At 35.7% G+C, this 16,634-nt stretch overlaps 1 pseudogene; it reads left to right on the top strand.

Moving 5' to 3' along the window:
* Positions 1-16,634, top strand: part of LOC121053089 — a 49,387-nt pseudogene that overhangs the window by 31,699 nt on the left and 1,054 nt on the right.

The following is a 16,634-nucleotide window of genomic DNA, read 5'->3' as shown; positions in this document are numbered from 1 at the left end:
CGTGTAAAAAATTAACTCGATCCGCCAGCATTTCAACATTAAATAAATCGGTCAACCCTTTATACGTTTCTACTTCCCTAAGGAAGCTGAATCACGAAGAGATAAATTTTCTAAATTCTTTACATTAGGTTATATATCTCATACCAATGAGAGTGTGAAAGCTGACAGATCGAATAAATAAGTTGCGAATGAGCGGCTACTAGCATTTTAGTTTTATGTGATAGTTCAGATTTAGGGTTGACCTAGTAGATCAAGATCCAAATAACAATGAAAACATGTACATTTTTTTACCATAATCATATTTCTCCCTCTTGATCACATCCAACGGTCAAATTGCCAAATTCTATTTCCTCTACCTTGTTCATTTTAGAAGGTATATTTTTCCCAAAAACAATAAACATGCTAGACAACATTAATAGGTTATAAAGATATTATGCGATCCAAAAATTTGAGATGTTTATCAATTCGTGTTTTGGCTCCCAGGGAAGTATAAAAGTTTATAGGGTTAACTACTTTGACTATGTCGAAACGACGGCGGGCTGGATCAATATTTTTACATAATACCTATTATTAATAATAAACACATGGAGATTTTTAAATTTATCAATTTTTAATTTCATTTTTTTCTTTGAATTGCACAACACATTGAAAAATATGCCTTTTTTTTTGTCACAATTTCATTTCACCTATGAAAATATTTAGAAAATATGAGTTTCTATAGTCTCTCTTTTTTTTCCTTCTCTGAAACGTTCACCTCAACTATTGAAATTCTCTACCTTTATTATAATAATAATTACGCATTTTAGTATAGTTTAAGTAATAATTTTTACAAAATCTGGTAAAAGAGAAAAACCTGTAAAACAAAATAACGGGCACTTTTTTCAGATAAAAAAAGACCCAAAAAGAAATAAATTACACTTTGCCAAAAAGACAAACCCAATTACCCAAACAAAACAGCTGATACGTGGCTAGAACCGGAAAAGCCACCTTAACAACTACGTGCCCTCACCACCTGGTCAATGCTTGTGGATGATATAAATTTCCTTCATTTAGCGAAAGAGGGCGGTGAATATTTCACCGGAAATTTGTCCCGAGTATTTGGGCTGCTGTTCAGGCGAGTCGAGGAGTACTAATTCAATTGAACTTCCCACATGTTTTGATCAAATGGATTCCTTTAATTTGAGTCTTTATTTACTATTTTCTGCAATGAAGATAAATGGAGCTGCGTCACTCCCACAATCCAGACCAACTTTAATAAGGTCCATGAGACCATTAACTCACAGCGGATGCTATGGCATCCAAATTCGGCACTTTGGCAGCCTGAAGAGGAGTCTTAAATCCCAACTTTGGTATTGACACATCACCCACACCATCAATCAACAAAAATGCCACTCTTCTTTTTAGCTGCTGGGGATGCCGCATGTATCTGGGTTTTAAGAAAAATGGAATCTTTTGCTTTTTTTGGTCTCCTCCTTTGTTTGCAGCACAGTTTTGTTTCAAAGCAGAGTCATTGCTGGAGCATCTCACACTTCTGAAAGGCTTCAGTGGCGATCCTTGTTTGGACCCAGAAAGAGAGAATTGCTTTTGGAACTGGTCTTGTGGTTTAAGAATTTGCTGATCGATTACAGAGGAATTGTGGCTATGGCTGAAGCTCTCCATCTTTTTATCTCCACTGTATTTATTCTGCATAAAGGTTCAAACTTGAAAGCAGAGGAGGATTGATTCTCAGTACCCAATCACATTACGATTTTAGAAGCCATGGAAGTGAAACTTTGTGACAGATGAACTCACCAACAACAAGAGCGAAACGATGACGACGACCTCCGGTGACGGAGATGGAGGTGGGTTTTCAGATCAGAGGGAGTAATTTATTCTCGTTGTTTCGGAGCTCTGATAGTCTTTGCCTCTTTGGGATCTCGAAGTGAGAATGGGATTGAGAAGTGAGCGCAGAGAGAGATGGGCAAGACAGGTGACTAGCATTCTGTATGAATTGCCTTAAACACCCTCAAGAAATTACTGTAGCGGAGAAAGTTCTTAGTGATAATGGTAGTTAAGTAGGTAATTACATCAATGATCTTTGACTTCAAAATCTATGGACATGATTGAACCACGACTGCTGGGCCCACGAGGGCGCACCCTACGATGAGGGAATTTCGTTGCTGTCGTTGGAGGTAAGCTGTTGATCGAAGTTGGTGGAGATCGATACAGCCTTTGCAGATCAACAGTAGCTTCATGCAATGATTACGTACCCATTTTGATCCGATTCCTCACCATGCATAGGAATCAATCTCCTGAAGATTGGGCCAGGTTTGAAGTTAAATTGGGGCTCCAAGTTTCCTCCTATTGTGCTGTTTTCTCGAAATGTGCTTTGCCTTTTCCGTGTCGACGTTTGTTCTGTTCTCACCCTGCTTGAAAATTGCAAGAGCTACCTGTTTGGGCTTTGCTTGTTTGGTGCTCATTAGACATTAAGCACCCCATTATTTTGTGCAATGTCTATAGGAATCCACAGGTTCGTACTTTCTAACAGTAGTGGCCTACCTGCATAGAGCCCTCTATTTTGGTTCCAGCCCGCTCTATTAGTTGAGGATGATCTGTTATTTTTGAGGTTCTTAGTTTTATTTTGGACGATGAAAAATAAACATTACAACCCAACTCTCTAATTAGGTTGGGCACTTGGGCCATAATGTGCAAGATATCTATCTGCAAGTTCACTAAATTGCACCGTCTTGGGATTGTAAAAGGGTGACACGACAGAATGCTTGTTTGGTACATGGGTTTAAGTGAGACTATGGCTGTGTTTGGGGGGGCTACTTATAAGCACATGACTTGATTGTGTTTGGTAACCCGGCTTATTGTCGGCTTTCTCCAGAAGCTGCGGCTTTTTTCATCAAAAAGCTGAAGCTACCTCACCCCGGCTTTTAGAAGCCAGAAGCCGCGCGCTACTGTAGCGATGATTTAATGAATTTTTTGAAATACCATTGGGTACCCTCATGAACTTGAAGGAATTACAGACCAACCTCTTATCTTCCTCAACTATCTCTCTCTCTCTCTCTCTCTCTCTCTCTCTCTCTCTCTCTCTCTCTCTCTCTCTCTATCTCAGTGCTCTTAGGACGAGATCGTGCATTCATCGGCGCCTCCACCTTTGCTCTCCCCGGTGGACACCTCGAGTTCGGTAAGGAGTATTGTTTATGATTTTGATTTCTTGGGGTTTGATTTCATTTCTCTCTGTCCTGAATCTTGGTGACTGTATCTTGATCTGGGCTTTTTGAGTGTATCTTGATGTGGGTTGTTCTGGGTTGCTGTTAAGAGTGAGGAGTGTGACTATAGTTTGATATCTTGATCTGGGTTGATGATTATGTGTGAATATATATAGTTTGATATCTTGATCTGGGTTGATGATTATGCGTGAATATTGTTTCGATTGTTATGGAATCTTTAAGCTGGATTAGGAGTGAAACAAATTGTAATTTATCCATGGAAACTTTGTGCAGAGCTTGATGACTTTGTATTAGGTTTCTTTCTTGCTGCTTCATTTTTTTTATTGGGGTTGTCTTATGTTGTGTGGTTCTGTGAACAATATTGTAGGGGTGGCATCTTTTTCATATAGGAAATATTGCAATTATTGTAATGTGATATCTAACCTGGTTCAGTATACATTTGAGTTGTTATCTGATATCTTGTTCATGGAAGAGTTGTTTTCTGGTATCTTGTTCATGGAAGCTGTAGTGATGAAGAAAATGCAGATGATGAATGATTGAATGGACATATAAAATAGACAAATTATGGAAGTTGTTATCATATTCATTCATTCATCTTTATTCAACGTGGGACATGGTTGCACTTCTTGATATACACATTTTTACTGTTTCAAATCTGTGACAAAATCTTTGTTTAATGTGGAATAGTATTTGTTAATTTTGTGCTTTACCTTTGCATTCAACTATCAGTTACAATGATTTCTGAGAAATTTGTGGATAATGAAAAAGCAGCAGCAGAAGTTAGCTATTTCTGGCCAAGTAGAAGTTAAGATGCTTGGAGGAAGGAGCTAAGATGTTCATGCAAAAACCAATCAAACAGTCAGACATTAAGCAATTGAGATGTCATCTGATAAAACTGCAGAAGCTGAACACACATACTTTGTTCTGGAGGAGAAATGGAGAGAAGCTAAAGAAATCACCTACCTTTTTTTTTTCCCTTCAGAACTTGCTATCTTCATATCTTGATGAGTTCTTTTAAATGCATTTCCATCTCACTGTTGTCCTTAGTTTGACTGAAATCATTTGCTACTGTGGTGATAATTGGATGGAGCAAAACTGTAAATATATATTCATTGAAAATAAATCTGTACCAAGTAAAGAAATCATATCTTATATAGTACATAGAAATCACCTGCTAATTTTTGTTTTTGGATTTTGTTTCCTCAAAACTTGCTATCTTCACATTTTGGATGAGGCAAATATTTTGAATTAGCATACATTTGTTTGAGATTTACAATTTGCCTTTAAAAAGTGTTAGAATTTGTGAACATTTGAATATGTTATGATATTTTTTGTGATTACTTGATGCGAACCAGAAATCAATTGTTATTAATGTTACTAATATATTTGTATAAGTTATTTTTAAAATTATCCAATATTAATAATATGGTCACCATGATTTATAAAAATTGAAAGTTGACAAAAATTAATAAGGACATAATAAAGATTAAAAATAATAACAAAAGCATTTGAACAACATTGTATTACCAAAAAATTAAGACAAAATAATCTCTTGTCCAATTTGGTCATTCCACAAACAAAAGCACAAGCCAGTTTGAGTTTACCAAACACTTTGCCACTGCTTTTGCCACTGAAAGCACTTATAAAAAGCCAGTTTACCAAACATTCAGCTACTTTGCTTTTCAGCTACTTATTCTCAGAAATAAGTAAAAGCCAGCTTTTCCTCAAAAAACAGCCATACTAAACATAGCCTATGCTGGTGAGTATTAATTGACCTGAATAAGAGATGGTGAATATTAATTAGTTAATAGCAATACGTCTCATATTAAGAAGGTTTGAATGTTTCACTTAATCTAGTGTCATTTTACAATCCTAAGTATTATTTAAGTTAATCTACGATGTTTCCGTCAAATTTTCTACTGAAGAATTTAAAAAAAAAAAATTTATTTTCCTAAATTTTCAAAATTATTCATTTATTGCCCTAGGTTTTCAAAGTTAATCAATATTTGGACCAAGAACTTTAGATTCAATGGACCCGGGCTGGTTTGTTAGCTAAATGTCTGTCATTTTTAATTTCATTTTTGTTTTGTTATGAAGGATGGGGGACTTGGGACCTCTCTGTTTGTTTAGATGAGATGTCGCCAAGGCTGGTCACGCTATCTATGCCTATTTGATGCCCCATGGATAATAATGACTAGATTTTGGATGCACTTTATAGGATTTTAAAAGGTTGAATTGCTTATGTAATGACTTTTTTATCAGCCTCACGTGGGTAGGTAGTTATGTAATTCCACTGAATTATAAAAGAGTTGACAAATCGTTATAAAAAAAAATATTTGGATCAAGAAATAGAAAAATTAAAATAAGTTAATTTCACAAAAAGATAATAAATTAGTTAATTTAAAATCTAGGGCAAATTCACAATTAAACATTTTGTAATCGACGTAGGCCTGCATGTCTTAATGTTCTGGAATATCCATTGTGCAAATAAAGGCAGAATCAGGATTAAATATTTAAATGTTTGAGAGGTCAAAATGTACGAGTGTGTTTTTTTTTTGGTTGAAAGGTAAATACTAAATAGAAAATAAGTACGTTTTTTTTTTCTTTACTTTTGTGGATCATGTGCTTAGAAAAGAATAGGAGCAAGGTGGCTAGAAGCGATATGTTGGAATAGTGGAGGCGGCTCCATCATGACTCATGAGTTTCTGCCCTACAGATTAAAGGAACTGGCACCTAGCAAGATGTACCAACAAATTTGACTAATCAAGTTTGACTACCGACGCACATTGCGTACTATAGTGGAACTGTACATGAAATAAGATCGGTGATTTTCACACTTCTATCTACATTTTCACACTATAATTAACATTTTCAAACTAAATTTTCACATGTGTTTTTTTTTTTTTTCCTCACATGTGCTTGAAACAATGAAAATGTGAATCAGGTTGAGTACGTGAAAACCAACAACATTCATAACCAATTGCCTAACTCTAATTATGACCTGATATAACCAATACTAGCTTTAGCCTCTGTTTTCCATAATAAAATAAAACATCAAATTAGTTTCACTATCATCGGGGGTCCATCATTCATTGCAGCATAGTACGTTGGGCAATGCATGGGTGCATGGTCCCAAAAATGATGGGTGAATCAATGGAACTGAATAAGAGTTGATGAATATTAAATTATTAATCGGTTAATAGAAATCATCTCTTCTTTAATTAGGAGGTTTGAACGTTTCACTTATTTTGTAATGGCATAATTGCCTGTTTATTATCATAGATTTTAATTTAGTGTCAATATGCAGTCTTAGGTTTTATTTAAGCCATTTTGCTACGCTGTGTTTTATTTTAGCCCATCTGCTATGCTTTCGTCGAATTTGCTACTTTAGAATTTCAAAAACTAGTTTACTTCCCAAAATTTGTAAAATTAATTATTTACTACCCTACATTTTCAAAGTTAATCAATATTTGGACAAAAGAATAAAAGAATTAAAACAAATTAATTTGACAACACAATATTCAACTGACTAAAATTATGAAAACTTAGAGTAGCAAATTGACAATTAAGACTTTTGTAATCGATGTAGGACTTTATGTCATAATATTATGAAAGTTAGAGTACTGTAAAGCCTTTTGTGACGCATGTTGAAAGTTAGAGTATGTGAAAATCACCAAAATTCATAACCAACTGCCTAACTCTAATTATGACTTGATGTAACCAATACTAGCTTTAGCTTATGTTTTCAATAGTAAAACACAACATCAAATTAGTTTCACTATCATTGGGGATCCATCATTCATTGTAGCATAATGGGGTATGTTGGGCAATGCATAGGTGCATGGTTCTAAGAATGATGGGTGAATCAATTGACCTGAATAAGAGTTGATGAATATTAATGGGTTAATAGCAATGCATCTCTTGTTAAGGAGGTTTGAACATTTCACTTATTTTGTAATGGCATAATTGCCAATTTATTATCGCAGATTTTAGTTTAGTGTCAATTTGCAGTCTTAAGTTTCATTTAAGCCAATTTGCTAACTAGGTTTTATTTTGGCCAATCTGCTATGCTTTCGTCAAATTTGCTACTTTAAAATTTTAAAATTAACCAATTTGCTTCACAAAATTTTTAAAATTAATTATTTACTACCCTAGATTTTCGAAGTTAATCAATATTTAGACAAAAGAATAGAAGAATTAAAATAAGTTAATTTGACAAAACGATATTCAACTAGCTAAAATTATGAAAACTTAGAGTAGCAAATTGACAATTAAGCCTTTTGTAATCGATGTAAGACTCTATGTCATAATGTTCTGAAAGTTAGAGTACTGTAAAGCCTTTTGTGACGTATGTTAAAAGTTAGAGTCCATGAACATCACCAACATTCATAACCAACTGCCTAACTCTAATTATGACCTGACGTAACCAATACTAACTTTAGCTTCTATTTTTAATGTAAAACAAAACATCAAATTAGTTTCACTATTATCGGGGATCCATCATTCATTGCAACATAGTACGTTGGGCAATACATGGGTGCATGATCCTCAGAATGATGGGTGAATCAATTGACCTAAATAAGAGTTGATGAATATTAATGAGTTAATAGCAATGCATCTCTTGTTAAGGAGGTTTGAACGTTTCACTTATTTTGTAATGACATAATTGCTGATTTATTATCGCAAATTTTATTGTCACGCCCAGAATTTTAAACACAAAACGTAATACAAATAAATCAATACCAAGCACCGGGCATGATGGTTCGGACACCAATACTAAATAGCTGTGAAAAATTTTCCTTTAAACAAGACAACCAAACGATGTACCGAACCCATAATGTAAATACAGACTCATTCTTTAGAGTCACATATTACATTTAGCAAAGTTTACAAATTAAACTGAAACATCAATTCAATAAGTAACTGCACACACTACTCTCATTACACAGTGGAAGACTAGTGAGTGTGTACTACAATTAGGTAGTAAACCTACCACTGTAATATCAAGGAAAATCTACGGCTTCAACTGCGCTCACCTTAACCTGCAGGATAAACCCCTATATCATGGAATAGTGCACCAGATTTGCCCAGTAAGCTTTTGCAAGCTTGTATGAGTAAACTCAAACCAGCAATAGAAACACATGCTTAAGTTCTCTCAACCTAATTGTCAATAAGCATATCACTGTATCAACTATCATTTTCACATCATTTAATAGCATGCGTCAGCAAGTCCAATCGTGATAAAATCTGTATGCTCAGGCTTCAATTAAGTATTTAGATTTATGATCATAGTTCAGAACAAAACAACTTCAAGTAATGTTTGAAATCATAACACTACTAGAATAATGTCATTAGACATCACCACTATTAAATTGGTCAGGATTGCACCTGATGTTAAAAAACATTTTAACATCAGTTTGTGAAGAAACCGATTTCTATTGTTAGTATGGACATCAGTCATCAAATAAACCGATGAGAAAAGTTTCGTACGGAAAATTTACAAAAACGCGGAGGGACTAAGTTGAAAAATTTGAGAAACGCGGGACTTAAAATTTCATTCACCCCACACTTAGTTATTTTTCTCACACGACTTGCATTGACTTTGAGTCATTCCCAAACCCTAACTCATTTTCACCCGACCTCCTCGTCTTCCTCCTCCGCCTCTGAGCTAGCCATCTTGGGCACCTCCATTCCCTTCAACTCTCTCAAGCTCAATTGTAAACACAATCAATCTCTCTCTCTCTCTCTCTCTCTCTCTCTCTCTCTCTCTCTCTCTCTCTCTCTCTCTCTCTCTCTCTCTCTCTCCCTCTCTCTCTCTCCCTTCACCAACGGCTACTTCTCCTTGTACCCCTGCAAGCTCGAAGACTGGTCCTTCTCTCTCTCTCTCTCTCTCTTCCCTTCTTTTTGTTTCTCTTGTTCTGAATCTGAACAAGCCTCTGTTGATTTCGTAATCTAACAATCTGTTTCTTCTGTAAAGCTCTAATTGCAGGCGTCAGAGAACCCCATGAGGGAAATCAAGGCCCAGAAGCTCGTCCTCAACATCTCCATCGGCGAGAGCGGCGATCGTCTTACCAAGGCCGCCAAGGTCTTTGGAGCAACTCACCAAGGCCGCCAAGGTTTTTGTTTTTGTTTTTCTTTTGTATCTACTTTCTGATTATCTTAAATTTTGAATTTGGATTTGGATTTGATTTGCTTGCATAATCACTGATGCAGAATGAAAAACCCCTACTAATTAGCTGTCAGTGTTCTATACTTGTCTACTCTACTCATCTTGATCGCTCAGTCTCAGACTCTCTATACGACTGTAAGTTCACTTTGTAGAGCTTATTATTTTCAATTGTGTGCATTTTTCTTACTTAGGACAGATGATCGATGATGGTATTAGCTATGTATTGATTCATTACTGTGTTTTACAGCAAAGAGAAGCAGAAAAACCGAACTCTTGATGTCGCTCTATTTGCTTTCCATAACTTTCTTTTGTTCGCTCTGCAGTCGGTGTCTATTTGATTTGGAAACCTAATTTATTTTCGTTAGTGCTTTCATTTTGTTTCTGGTTTCAATGGCATTTTGCTCAAAAAAATATTTTGTTATATATTTGTAGCTAACAACAGTAAGATAAGAAGATATCAATCTATTGATACCCCCATGTTTTTATATTCAAAGATATCAATCATCTTTATGCACTAATTTTCTCTATAAGGGCCATTCGAAAGTGGGTATCTTGATTTTGAATCATGGATTGAGATAAGCATATAAATCTCAGGATGTGTTCGAAAATTAATTGCTGCTTTCCAATCGATTTTGGTTTTGGTTTATATATATATAGTGCTCTATAGACATTTCTGTGACGTTTGTATGCTTTTCAGCAGCCAAGTGAACATGGGATTTCATATTTATTGAAGGAGGATAAGGCTATAATCACAGATTCATTGACGGGGAGTTATAAAATATCTTGCTATGTCCAGGTTTTGTGTAATTAACTGACTTATTTTCTTCTTCTTGTGCTAGAATAATTTTGGGTTCGACTAGTGGACACGGATCTGATGAGATACATTGATGATAAAATGGCCAAGTTCTATAGATCTTCAAGAAGTAAGTTGTACATTAGATATATAAATTGGTTAGATGTATATTCAAGTTTGTTTGATGAGAAAGTGGCACAATATTCCGAAAATCATTTTAATTTCTTTCGTTTTTGGTCTGTTTCACATGACATTATGACTCATTATGATATTTCATTCTATTTGGTTTGTAGGATTCATCTCTAGTAGGAGCATCACAAACACCAGTGTCAACACTATTGAAGAAAGCTTCGGAGGATATGAATTCACCAAATGTAATGAATATTTCAAAGCACCAAAAAAAGGTAGAAATTTCTCTCGCACAGTTTTATTGATGGTATATTAATAAGTAGTGCAAATGGAGGAGGTCCTGACTATTAAGAACAGCTTGTCAGAAGGGCTGAGAGGGCTGGTTACAAGGCAATAGTCCTCACTGCTGACACTCCAAGGCTCAGGCACAGGGACGCTGATATCAAGAACAAGTGAGCGGTAATTTAAGAATATCGCGTGGAGATAAAGAATTTCATGTGATATCTACTGTTACTATGTGGCTCTTTTGGTACATGATACTGCTTCTATGTTCCATATGCAATCAAATATCATTTTAAGGTTTGATATATCTTCTTTAACTTGATTTTGCGTAATGAGGTCCTAAAGCTGTCTAATGGTTCTTCACAGGTTTACTATGCCACCAAGTTTGACATTGAAAAACTTTGAAAATTTGGATCTTGGAAAGATTGATGAGGTTGGACCCATTTACTTCTAATATCAGACCAAATAAAAGTCTCTGCAATTACTTTTCATTTTGGCTTAGTTATTCAACATTGTGTTAATGAAATTACAGACCAATGATTCTGGATTAGCATCATATGTTGCTGGACTATTTGCCCGCTCTCTCAGCTGGAAGGTAAGATGATTGCTTCAATATTGATAAATGACGTAGTAGCAATCTGAAGTAACAATTTGAAATATTTTATGGGTAACATGGGCTCATAGGATGTGAAATGGCTTCAGTCAATCACTACATTACCAATTCTGTTAAAGGGCGTAATTACTGCTGAGGATAGTAAGTAAACACATTACTAACTTCAACCTCCAATCCAAAATTTACTTCTGTGCTTGATGCTAATACCTTGTTACAAACTTGTCATATATGTGCTAACATTAATGCAGCAAGGTTATGCATACAAGCTGGAGCTGCAGGAATAATTGTATCCAATCATGGAGCTCGGCAACTAGATTATGTCCCTGCAACTATTATGGCTTTGGAAGAGGTACATATACGCTTCATTTATCTTTCTAATTTTTATTGATTTATTTATTGCTTACGAATGAAAGGGCAGGAGTTCCTTTATCAATTGTTTGCATTCCTGAAGTTTCAGTCATTATAAGTGCTTAGTATTTCCCATAGTTTGATTTTCTATTAAACTTTGTTTTAAATATTAGTGTTTCATTATGACTTACATTGTTATATATATTTGTAGTGGGCGGTAAAGGATCGGAAATGGTATACCGAACAACAACTTGACGAGGTGCGTATTGAAGTAGCCGACTACTTACAGACTGCTGTAGATTCTGACCAGTTTCTTGATTTTGAGTTAGACTAGTGTCACGCCCCTGATTTTACACACATGAAAATCGATATATATAATCCCATAATTATACATGCATGAACGTTCAGTCATCAATACAAAATACCTGAAATCTTTTTCCCTTTGACTTGCACACATATTGATGCCCTGAACCCTCAAAGTTAACATACACTCACTCCATAGAGTTATATATTACACAAGCATACGAATTAAATTGTCGACAACAAGATCAAACGTAAATGCTCCTCAGAGCTCACTACAACGGAAGTCCAAATAACGGTAAAGTCACAAAATTTGCTTCCTACCGTCTAGCTGCAAGTATGCAACCCCAACTTCAGTCCTGATTATCCTGACCTGCAGGATTAACCCCTACACCGTTTGAATGGTGCACCGGGTTGCCACACAACAAACCCGGTAAGCTTTTGCAAGCCCGTATGAGTAACTCAAACCACACACAACTCACACCAATCACGAGAATAACTCACACGAATCACGAGAATAACTCACACGAATCACATTTAAATCAATAAACAAAGCACGAGATAAACTCACTCAAATCACGAGATAAACTCACACGTTTAAATCAATAAACAAAACACGAGATAAACTCACTCAAATCACGAGATAAACTCACACGTTTAAATCAATAAACAAAGCACGAGATAAACTCACACGTTTAAATCAATAAACAAATCACGAGATAAACTCACTCAAATCACGAGATAAACTCACTCAAATCACGAGATAAACTCACACGTTTAAATCAATAAACAAAGCACGAGATAAACTCACTGAAATCACGAGATAAACTCACACGTTTAAATCAATAAACAAACGCGACGGACAGACTAGAGCTCTAACTGATCGTATTCACTAACCCGGCCAAAGGTGTGAACTCCCGATTTTCCCACCCACGATCCTCAACTCGTAAGTCTTTGGACCCGCGGTATAAATACCAAAACATTAAGGGAGTCACAGTGGACCCAAAATGTTACACGAATCTAAAATGAAAGATTCCCCGTAATTGATCCCTATCAATTACTCCCGGTAAAAACCCATATTTAAATAAACCACCCGCGAACTAAAATGTTCCTCAAATACACAAATCTCAACTCTTTTCAAAACAAATCGAAATCAACATTTCTACAATCATTTGTTTTCCAAAAGCCACACCCCAAAACAATAAAAAGCATCATTTCATGCATATTGTTTCAAAATCCACAAACCACCAAAACACATATATTTCACGTAAATATATATATATATATATATATATATATATATATATACACACACGTAGTCATCCACTCAGGAATGCCTACCAATACCAACTATAGTTTGCAGTTAACTAAATAACTCTCAAAAGATAAAGGTAAGCCCGTTCGTGAATGAACTTCGTGAGATTACTCACCTCGAAATTCCCGCTGCATCTTCACACCACTAGACTACTTACAGAATGCACTCTGTCAAGTACCTAAAGAAAGTACAGCCTTGATTCAGTCAATGAAACACAAGGAATAACGTTCGAAACCCTAAATTGAACCAAAATTCCCAAAGTGACGCCAATCGAGGCGAAACCACATCCGAGACTACCCAATGTCTCCAGAATACATCTACGATCGATGTGACCAAACCACAAGTCGATCGGACGCTCGAATCCTCACGGAACGAATAATTTCACCGACATGAAATGGAAAAAATCATAACAATTTCATACGAACTCCAAAATTTGCATATTATATATCGAAACGCTCGTATCAACGAGTAGAACATATATAATACCAAAAACAGTTCCTTAAGTGGCCAGAACACCACCGGAACGCTGCCACAGACGGTGGCGCATCGCCGCCGGCCAAAACTCAATATTTCACAAAACTCCCAACATCAAAGTTCTTCATCTAAGCATGCTTGTGAACTTTCATAACTGGCTCGAAGTCAGAAAACAAGCTTAAGGGATCGAAAACTACCTCACAAGCCTTGAACAGTAATCCCAACTGAGTTGAACTGATTTCCACGTAAAACGATCAAAACAAACACCATAGATCGATCAGGAAGCCTATTTTGAACTCAACCAAGGAAGCACGAAGCCATGAAGTCGTCGGAGTTGTGTTTTCCGGCCGGGTCCGAAAACGCTAACTGCACCGTCTTGCAGCGCCGCACACGGTGGATCTCATCGCTAGAGAACACCACAGGGACGACTGGACGGAGGAGGCGAACCAGCTGACCAAGTTTCACGGCTAGAGACCGCCGCAGTTCGCCGGAAAAGCCGGGTTGGGTCAGTCGAAAAACTTCGACTCTAAAGGTGCGAACGAGAGAGAAGAGAGAGAAAAGGATTATTTCCGGAAATGGAAATATGGAAATGGAAATAGTAAGTTTTCGAAAATGGAAACTCCTATTTATAGAACTTTCCCAAAACTTCAAACGTTCATAACTTTCTCATACAAACTCCGATTTACGCATTCCACATATCCACGAACTCGTATCGACGCGCTCTACAACTTTCGTGAAGGAAGTTTTTGGAGAATCCCAACACATCAAAAGTCAACCCTGAGCCCCCCCTAAAGTCATACCTTTCAATTAATCAATTCGTCCGAAACACTTCCGCTCCGTCCACGTGCCACGAAACCGTCCAACAACCATAATTTAGATTCCGGAAATTCCTCGGAAAATAATTATGAATTTCCGGGGCATCACAACTAGCTTTTGATTAACTTTTGTGTAGCAATTATAAACAAAAATGAATACTAATTGCTAGGCTAGCCTTGTAGTAGGTGAGTTGGGGTTTTATTTTGCCCATTTTGTAAACTGTTTAGGATGTGATTTTAGATAAAATACCCCAATATTCAAATCACTCTTACTCTTGTTAACTGTCGAAATTGCAATTTATAGCAGCAGTTACATATTCTGTGGACATCATCCTCTTTATAGAATATGATGACTAGATATAAAGTTGAAATCAGTTTTAACCATAAAAACTGATGTTCAGTAATACAGATACATCAGTTCTAAAATGAAAATCGATGTTACTAAAATATACAGACATCGATTTTTTGTCCAAAACGATATGTTACTGAGTACCAGACATTAGTTCCAACATGAAAATCGATGTTACTGAAATATATAGACATCGATTTTTTGTCGAAAACGATATGTTACTGAGTACCAGACATCAGTTCCAAAATGGAAATCGATGTTACTAAAATATACAGACATCGATTTTTTGTCGAAAATGATATGTTACTGAGTACTAGACATCAGTTCCAAAATGGAAATCGATGTTACTAAAATATATAGACATCGATTTAATGTCGAAAACGATGTACAATAGATAATTAACATCGTTTTTTCCTTAGGCACTGATGTTAATATAAGTAAATATATCGGTTCATACAATACTAGACTTTGTATATTGAATCTAAAATCGTGGTATATGTGGCAAATTATGCTTCAAAATCATGAACAACAAGAAATCTTTATCGGAACCGATGTCTGTAACAGTATTAGTCATCGTTTCTTAAATCAATAACGATGTTAAAATGCAAACTTGTGCTGTGTAATATATATTTGTTTAAGCATTAAATACAATAAAATGAGGGTTTAACAATAGTAAAACATGCAAGTTTGTTATCATTTAAACCTATTTACATCGATTTCTAATGAGGAACCGATGTCTAAAATAATACTAGACATCGGCTAAAAACCGATGTCTGCATTTTGGCCGATGTCTGGGGCCAAAATTCTAGTAGTGTAATCAACGCTCAAGGCGAATTACCAAATCATGCTATCCAAATCATGGTAATGCAACACAAGAGCAAGTCAGTCAATAGTAAAGGAAAACAACTCATACTTTGATTCCTTTCAAATCGTAATAAAAGAAAGCAACTCACACCTTGACTTCTGTCAACATGAAATAAAGAAAACAACTCACACCTTGATTCTTTTCAAATTGTAAATAAAAGAAAGCAACTCACATCTTAATTTCTGTCAACACGAAATAAAGAAAGCAACTCACACCTTGATTCCTTTCAAATCGTAAATAAAAGAAAGCAACTCACACCTTGATTTCTGTCAACACGAAATAAAGAAAGCAACTCACACCTTGATTTCTGTCAACACGAAATAAAGAAAGCAACTCACACCTTGATTCCTTTCAAATCGTAAATAAAAGAAGCAACTTACACCTTGATTTCTATCAACACAAAATAAAAAAAGCAACTCACACCTTGATTCCTTTCAAATCGTAAATAAAAGAAAGCAACTTGATTTCTGTCAACACGAAATAAATAAAGCAACTCACACCTTGATTCCTTTCAAATTGTAAATAAAAGAAAGCAAGTCACACCTTAATTTCTATTAACACGAAATAAAGAAAGCAACTCACACCTTGATTCCTTTCAAATTGTAAATAAGGAAAGCAACTCACTCCTTGATTCCTTAAAACACATACTCATGAGTTAGAAATAACCTCGCTCTTTTACCCCATGAGATACACTGGTAAACAGACTAGAACTCTAACCAAATCATAACCACTTGTCTGGCCAAAGACGTGATTACTCGATATACTGCCAAAAGCCAACTTGTGACCTTGAATCCTCGAGCCTCTTGGTCCCTCAAAATAAAACATTTAAAGAAGTCGCACATTACTCAAAATGTTACACAAATCTTAATTTTCTTCAAAACAATAGAAATCGACATTTCTACAATCATTTGTTTTCCGAAAAGCCACACCTCAAAACAATAAATGTGCACAAACATGCATATTA

This window comes from Rosa chinensis, chromosome 1 (assembly GCF_002994745.2).
Source record: "Rosa chinensis cultivar Old Blush chromosome 1, RchiOBHm-V2, whole genome shotgun sequence".
NCBI classification, from domain to species: Eukaryota; Viridiplantae; Streptophyta; class Magnoliopsida; order Rosales; family Rosaceae; genus Rosa; species Rosa chinensis.
This window is presented reverse-complemented; position numbering and strand designations above follow the sequence as displayed.